Source organism: Quercus robur, chromosome 8 (genome assembly GCF_932294415.1).
Source record: "Quercus robur chromosome 8, dhQueRobu3.1, whole genome shotgun sequence".
Taxonomy (NCBI): domain Eukaryota; kingdom Viridiplantae; phylum Streptophyta; class Magnoliopsida; order Fagales; family Fagaceae; genus Quercus; species Quercus robur.
The window spans coordinates 4,955,166-4,962,867 of record NC_065541.1 but is presented as its reverse complement, the minus strand read 5'-3'; the positions used below and the strand labels follow the sequence as shown (position 1 = coordinate 4,962,867).

At 34.0% G+C, this 7,702-nt stretch overlaps 1 protein-coding gene across 18 annotated transcripts in view; it reads right to left on the bottom strand.

Moving 5' to 3' along the window:
• The window catches only part of LOC126694257 (disease resistance protein RPM1-like), a 214,486-nt gene that overhangs the window by 22,273 nt on the left and 184,511 nt on the right, over nucleotides 1-7,702 (bottom strand). For 16 of the 18 annotated variants that reach the window (XM_050390377.1, XM_050390378.1, XM_050390380.1 and 13 more), the window contains one exon: nucleotides 47-124. The gene's annotated coding sequence lies outside the window, so the exon portion shown is untranslated. Of the gene's footprint in view, nucleotides 1-46; nucleotides 125-203; nucleotides 503-7,702 lie in introns of those variants that run through there. The other 2 variants (XM_050390394.1, XM_050390387.1) reach the window with 2 other exon arrangements.

Below are 7,702 nucleotides of genomic sequence, written 5' to 3'. Positions count from 1 at the left end.
TAAAAAAGAATAAACTTCCAATAAAAGGAATCAGAAACATGAGTACCTGCTCTTTAAATTGTAGTTCTACATCTTTAGATTACTCCTCTTTTTCTTCTTAAATAGACAAAGTAGCAACTTCAACCTGAACATAAATGTATGATAGTTATTCCACACATAAAATAGAAGTACACGTCTAAGCTAATCTTGCAAAAGAGCATGACATCTTACATTACAATATTCATCTAATGAATTTTTGTTGTATGCTCGAAGCTTAGAAACAGAGTCCCATAGATGTATTTCGCTTTACAAGAAATGACTTCTTTGGCTAAAGATGATGAAAGGAGAAAAAGAAAAAAAAGATAAGAGAAAGATTGTGCAAATGCTTTGGGCAAAAGGAATGACAATCTGTAGTATCTCTCGAGCTCTGTTGAATTCTAGTTTCCAAAGGACCACAAATAATGATGTTAAAGTATTCCCTCTGGCTTAGTGTGTGAAAAAATGGCCCCTCTTTTACATTCTGCCTTTCAAATTTTTTTTTATTTTTTATTTTTTTTAACACTTAAGAAAGTGTGTGAAACGTTTTTATCTTTCGGTCACAGTGGAATGGAACGTTTTCACATTGTCGGCAGTAAAGGACAAAGCCAATTGGTAGCTGGGAGTGTAAGAGCAGTGGTGCTATATTACTCAATAAGTCTAATATGAATTCTGCCAATGAGTCTTCACTTTTCTGTGGACTTCTACAACTATGTTCTCCACTTGTCCAATTATATTTAATTATAACTAATCTTAGATAGTTAGATTTTATAAAGTTCCTTTACAGTATCAGATAGTGATCCTTTTATATCTATTATTATTGAAAACAATCAAATTATAACCTAATATCAGATAGTGATATTGGTAACATTTTGCTTTAGCCTTTCAAGTTTGGGTTTTATTAGATTAGATTAACCGTTAATCCAAGCTCAACTTGCTACGTTATACACTCGGTCCCATAATCCAACTTAAACATGAGATTAAGCCCCATGTACTAGGTTTAGACTCAGAGCCAACAAAAATAAAAATAATTCTTTTAAGGAGTTAAAACCATTTTACTCTTCACTGTCAAATAAATGCCTAAATGGAAACTTTCAAGAGAGTCAATACGAGTCTTCCTTTTGGAATAATGTTTCCGTGTGCTGTCAGGGCCATAGGTGCTCTTTTTTCTTAGCAATTATTGCTAGCTATGCTGCCAGTGCCATGAGGGCCACACCAATTATACACTTCTTGGCCACACCCACAGGTACTGTTGCTATGATTATTTGTTCTTTAGCAATTATTGATAGCTATGCTGCCTTTCGGACCATTATGTTGGTGATTGACTTCGAAAATCAAACTGTTAAGAGCGTCACATCCGGATCTCATATCTCATCTTATTTTACCATCTCAAAAAACTACTTTATTACTTATACCATATCATTTTTCAATACACCCAACATCCCAACTTTTATTTTCCTATCCTACTCATTAAAATAATATTTTTACACAATAAAATAATATATCCTAAAACCCAAATAAAAACAAAAACCCAATACCCAAATAACCTCCAGAACCAACTGCTGCTACCACCACCACGAAGAACATACCCAATCTATTCGTTTTCTTGAAACCCCAGAAACACCAGCCACAAACTCATGACCATCCAAACCCAGAAACCCATAGATTAACAAAATTAAAATCAAAATCAAACCCATAGATTAACCCAAAACTCCAAACCCGCCGATCCTTAGCCCCAGAGCCACCACAACCCACCACGACCCGCCACGATCCACACTGATTCAAAAAAATCGGACTCCATTTCCAAATCAATCGAGCCAACACACACACACACACACACACACAAACGATTCACAAAAATTGGGTTCATTCCCTCAAATCTAAATCAATCAACTTTCACATTAATTCACACAAATTTTCGTTTATATCAAGAATTTCCCCTAACACTCAAACCAAAACAGAAACAAAAAACCCACAATATATTTGTCTCACACACCAAACAGTCAAAAGCAAACCTTGCAACCACGGTCAAAAAACAGTCAACACCACCACCACCACCCTCTCCGCCCATCAACACCACCAAAAAACAAAAAAAAAAAAAAAAAAAAAACACAGCAACCCACGCGGAGAAGGAAAAATGAAAGAGAGAAAGAGTTGCCAGAGAAGGAAAAAGGTGGAGACCCACCCTCTGCCCAAACAAACCCAGCAAACACCGAAACCCACCATCAAACCCATCGGAACAAATCCCCCAACCCATCGGAAAAAATCACAACCACCGGACCTAAATCCAACCACCCAACGCCAACCCAAACACCACCCAAACGCCACCCAAATCCGACCCAAACCCAGCAAACCCATAGCAACTCAACCAACCAAACGCCGGCCACCAAACCCAGAAACCGGCCACCATGTCAACACCACCAAACGCCGGTCTCTATGCCGAGCTCCACATCGGTCTCTATGCCGAGCTCCACCGCGCTGACTTCCAACCACCACGCCCATCGCAACCGCGCCACCAGCCTCGCCACCACGCCGATCTATGAATTCGATCAGGCGTGAGCTCCGATCTGGCTTGGTGATTCGGCGTGAGCTCCAAGAGAGAAGCTTCAAAATGGCGAGAGAGAGAGCGGATGAGAAACAGAGAAGGAAGAGAGAGAAAAGAAAGAGAAAAAATGAGAGAGGAGAGAGAAATTACCGGGTTTTAAAACGGTTTGAGAGTATTAAAAAATTTTTTTTTTTATACCATTCAGCTACAGTACCATCTTACATTTGAGATGGTACTGTAGCTAAATCCCAAATTTAAGAATGGCATATTGCATATAGCCTTCCCATTGTTGAGTAGTTTTGGGGCTTAAATGCCAAATGTTCCTAACATTTGGCATATACAAGCCCCACTGCTGATGCTCTAATAAGTTATTTAGAATTATTTGAATCTCTAATTAATCTTGTGCAATATTTTGCTCCAGAAACATCAAGCAATATATAACCATCTATTTGAAAAATCAATGAACAATCTCATCCTTTACGAGGTCAATAGCCCAATAAGATAATAAATATTTAAAAATAAAATATCATCCTCTCATTCCTGTTTGGTTAATGAGAAAAACGAACCCAAAATTTCGTTTCTTACATTTTTCTCATCCTTTCATATATTGGGGTTTGTTTTCTTGTTGAGGTGAGTTTTAAGTTCTAACAAATTCCAGGTTTTTAGGGCTCTCTATGCACAGAGCCACGGGTGATGCCTGGCCAACAAAAGCGATGTTTTAAAGAAGGTAAATCTCTCTCTATTTGTTTGTTCTGTTAATGCTTTATGGGGTTATTATGTTAATTCCATGAAGGATTATTATTATTATTTTTTAAAAAATTGTTCTCTCTCTCTCTCTCTCTCTCTCTCTCTCTCTCTCTCTCTCTCTCTCTCTCTCTCTCTCTCTCTCTCTCTCTCTCTCTGTGTACTAGGTTCCTGGGTTTTTGGGGGTGGCTCACTTAATAGATCTTTGTCATCCCTATCTTAGGATTTTCTCAGTGATTTTAATAGATGAAACCACTTATTTGGGAGTTCATTTTGGAGGTGAAAATGTGTAGAGAAGTGTGTTATTGAGGAGGGACCTGAGTTTGATTGTTTACACTTTGCAGGGAATATATATTTTTTATATATTTGTCCATTAAAAATAACAGCAAGCTGGGAGAAATTAGTATCTAACCTTGCCCATTGCAAATTATTCTATCCTAAGGTGCCTGCTAAATTGAGTAAGAATTTTGAATATAACAATTAATAATACAATAAGCCAAAAGATGCAAGAGATGAAAAATTCATCATCATGGTGTTTCTAATAATTTTTAAATCAGATTACTATAAGAAATTCTGCAATTCCTTCTTAAGTTTTTTACTAACAATTCAAGAAAAAATTGTAGTGCATAATGACAAAAGAAGCTCCACAAAAGCCAAGGATGTGACAAAGAAACAAGAATAGCAGTAGACCACGAGAAAAAAATCTGAGTTCATTCTGGTGGTGAAAATGTGTAGAGAAGTGTGTTATTGATTAGGGACCTAAGCTTGGTAAATGTATCTAACTTTGCTCGTTATGAGTGATGCTATCCTAAGGTTCTGCTAAATTGAGTAAGGGCTAAGGAAGAATTTCGAAGGTAACAATTAATGATACAATAAGCCCAAAGGTGCAAAAGAATTAAAATTAATCGTCATGTTGTTTTTAATAATTTTTTAAAATCAGGTTATTGTAAGAAATTCTTCAATTCTGGCTCAAGTTCGTTACTAACAATTCAAGAAAAATTAATAACAAAATGGGCTCGTTTCATATGCTAACTAATAGAACAGAATAAACTAATTTCAGGGCATTCCCAATAATTAAAAGGCATCAGAAAGATACGAGTACCTACTCTTTAAATTTCACTTCTCTTTCTGCCTAAGTAGACAAAGTAGCAACTTCAACTTGACCATTAAACGTATGATAATTATTCCCCACATAAAGTAAATGTCTAAGCTAATCTTGCAAAACACCATGATATCTTACATCACAAAATTCACTTAATGGAGTTTTCTTGATCCTCGGGGCTTAGGAACAGAGTCCCATAGTTGTATTTTGCTTTAGAGGAAGAGATCACTTCTATTGCTAAAGATGATGATGAAGGGAGAAAATGAAAAAAAGATAAGAGCTAGATTATGCCATTGCTTTTGGGGAAACGGTATAGCAATTTGTAATTTCTTCGTCAATTGTTCTGTTGAATTCTAATTTCAAAAAGGGTATAAATAATGTACTTTTTTTTCTTTTTTTTGGGAGAAGATATAAATAATGTACTTAATATAAGCAATTAGTGTCATTCATTGTAGAAAGCTCATTTTCTCCTTCCTACTTATTATTTAGTTGAGAGTTGGTATACTTTCCTCCTAAAGAAAGCTTAGGGTTTGTTTGTTTGGTGAGATGGAGAATTGGGAGGATGGAAAATGGGGAAGGAATGGAAAAGTAGGATGATAGAAGAAATTTTAATTTCTCTAATTTGTGTTTGGTTGGGGTGGAAACATGGAAAGATGAGAAAATTGAGTTTGTATAAATTTACTTATAAGCCTTTAATTAAAAAAAAAAAAAAAAAAAAAGAAGACAATCACTCAAATTTATTAAAAAATAAAAAATCAGCCTAGAAAAGAAAGAAGTCAGATTTTGTTAAACCAAAAATAAATAAATAAATAAACAAAGGAAGAAGAGCAAAACAAAAGAATATGTCCACTTAGGAAGAAAAGAAAATTCTATCTCTCCAACTAAATATCTATAAAATCAGTTTTTTCTCCACTTCTATTTGGGATGAGCTGAAAAATTCAGTATATCTACATTTTTAGTTTATTTTTGCTATCATTTATGAGTTTCACTACACTTTTTGATACTATTTATAAGTCCCATTTAGCTTATTTTTTAACCTAATTTCTACCCTTTCAGCAAAATATTTTCATATTCAACTAAATAAACTATTTCCAAACAGACATTCACTGAAGAGAGCTCATTTTCTCCTTCCCATTTATTAATTTTAGTTGGGAGTTTGGTATAAAAAATCATGCTTTCCTTCTCAAATCATGACTACGTGTGCTATCAGGGTTTAATGCTATGCTATCCACTTCTTGGTCACACCCACATCTACCGTGCTATGGACTTCTCTTTTTCGCAATCGTTGCTATGAATTTCAATTCTAATAAAAGTGTTCGACTTGCTGACATTATGAGTTTTAACTAATATGTGCAGCTCATTACCTTCCAAAATTATATTTTTATCAAGTTCTTTGAATTCTTTAAACATTTTTTTAACTAAAAAATTCTTTAAACCTCTTATTAATCATATACACTCTTTTGCTCCACAAACATCAAATGATAATGATAGATATTTGAGATGATTAAAAAAAGGGAACCCATGTGAATACCATTTCTATATAATGTGTGCTGGTGGTTATCTGTCCAAATCAAACCCATGTGAATACCATCTCGTACAATCTTTTGGTACACCAACATCAATTAATAATGTTGCATCCTAATTGGAGGCGACCGTAGCCAGTAGCCACTATGGTAATATTCTATTGGCTGGGTTAAATGAGCTATAACTACCATAGGCCCACCAGGGCAGGGGGTCAATGAACACTCACTCCCTAGGTTAAATGAGAGTGGTATGATAGTAAATGAACATATCATATGCCTAGTGCCAACAACTATAGAACGCCAACAAAACCCATGGCCCAAGCCCCTAGCTCAATCCTCAATGTCCATTAGTGATCTCCTGGGTTGAGATAACAACTATGGTAATACCCAAGTAAGGAAGTCACATGGTTGCTCTCTTTTACCATTTTTTTATATAAAAAAAAATAAAAAATAAAACCTAGAGAATGCCAACAATAAATCCGTATAAGGTCTGGACAAAATTGAGCTCAAGATGAGACATTTTACTCTCACTCCATAGCCCAACCCAACTTGAAATTTAGCCCACTTACTAGGTCCAGGGCCCAATTAAATAAAATAAAACCAACCTTCCAAGTTCCATTCATTTCGTAGTTCTATGTATGGGCTTCAAAAGCATTATTATCAAAATGTTTTGAATTTGAAAATGTTGTTCTTTGTGCTCGAAGATTTTCATCTTTATTCATTGTTTATGTTTTGTTATTTGTCTGGTAAGTAATGTATCAGGGTGTTTTGTAATAAAAAAGTAAAGCTGTATGTATGACTCTGAATTTGTTGTTTAATTATGTGACTGGTTTTTATTTATGGGTCTGAGATATTTGTTTTTTTTATTTGATAATTATCTCAAAAAATTGTAAGGGGTTTCTCATATTATAGCATTGAAATAAAAAAGACAACCTTTTCCATTGATACGTTCTGAGTGATCTTTTGGAAACACAGAGATATGAGTGTTATGTTTGGTACATAGGCACTTGGCAGTTTGTTCATTGGAAAATTCATACAAGATTGGAGGCAAAAATTGGATTAATTTACACCTTTAGGAATTCAATTATATATTTTTATTGCTTGTTGTGCTTTTCACATAACTACATAGGTTTTTTTTTTTAATCTTTATGTACAACTCTTTTGCAACAAGAGCAGTTCACTTTGTTTTAAGATGATTAGTTCTCAACAAGAAAATGAGCATTCTTCTTAATTTGAGTTTTTATTGTAAAATTATCTTTGAAGTACACACCTTTACAATTTAGTCCAAAGCTTGATGGGATTAGTCATGTGTAAGGGTGCAGGACAAAAACTGTTCCTATTTATATATGACTCTAGCTACTGTATGACCTCTACTTCCCTCTCTTTTTTTCTTTTTCTTTTTTTGGGAATTCTTTTAATTCTATTATATATGAATTTTATAATAGTTATATATATATATATATATATATTTTTTTTTTCATATCACAAGCAATGGCAGGGAACGTAATTTTCTTTTGTATATTTATTGTATAACATTTTGAAATATAAGTCTACTTTTTTGGATAATTTGATTCCAGATGCAAATCTACATGATACCTAATTTAAGATTTTTCATAATTTCTTTTATGTTTCCTTTTCCCATTGCTAATTTCATCAATATTGAAACTCTTAATTTACTCAATAAATTTTATTTGTTTTTTTGTCATTGCTTAAATTTTATTTTGCTTTTTTGTCAGGAATTGATTTTTATTGCTTGCTATACTTTTCACACAA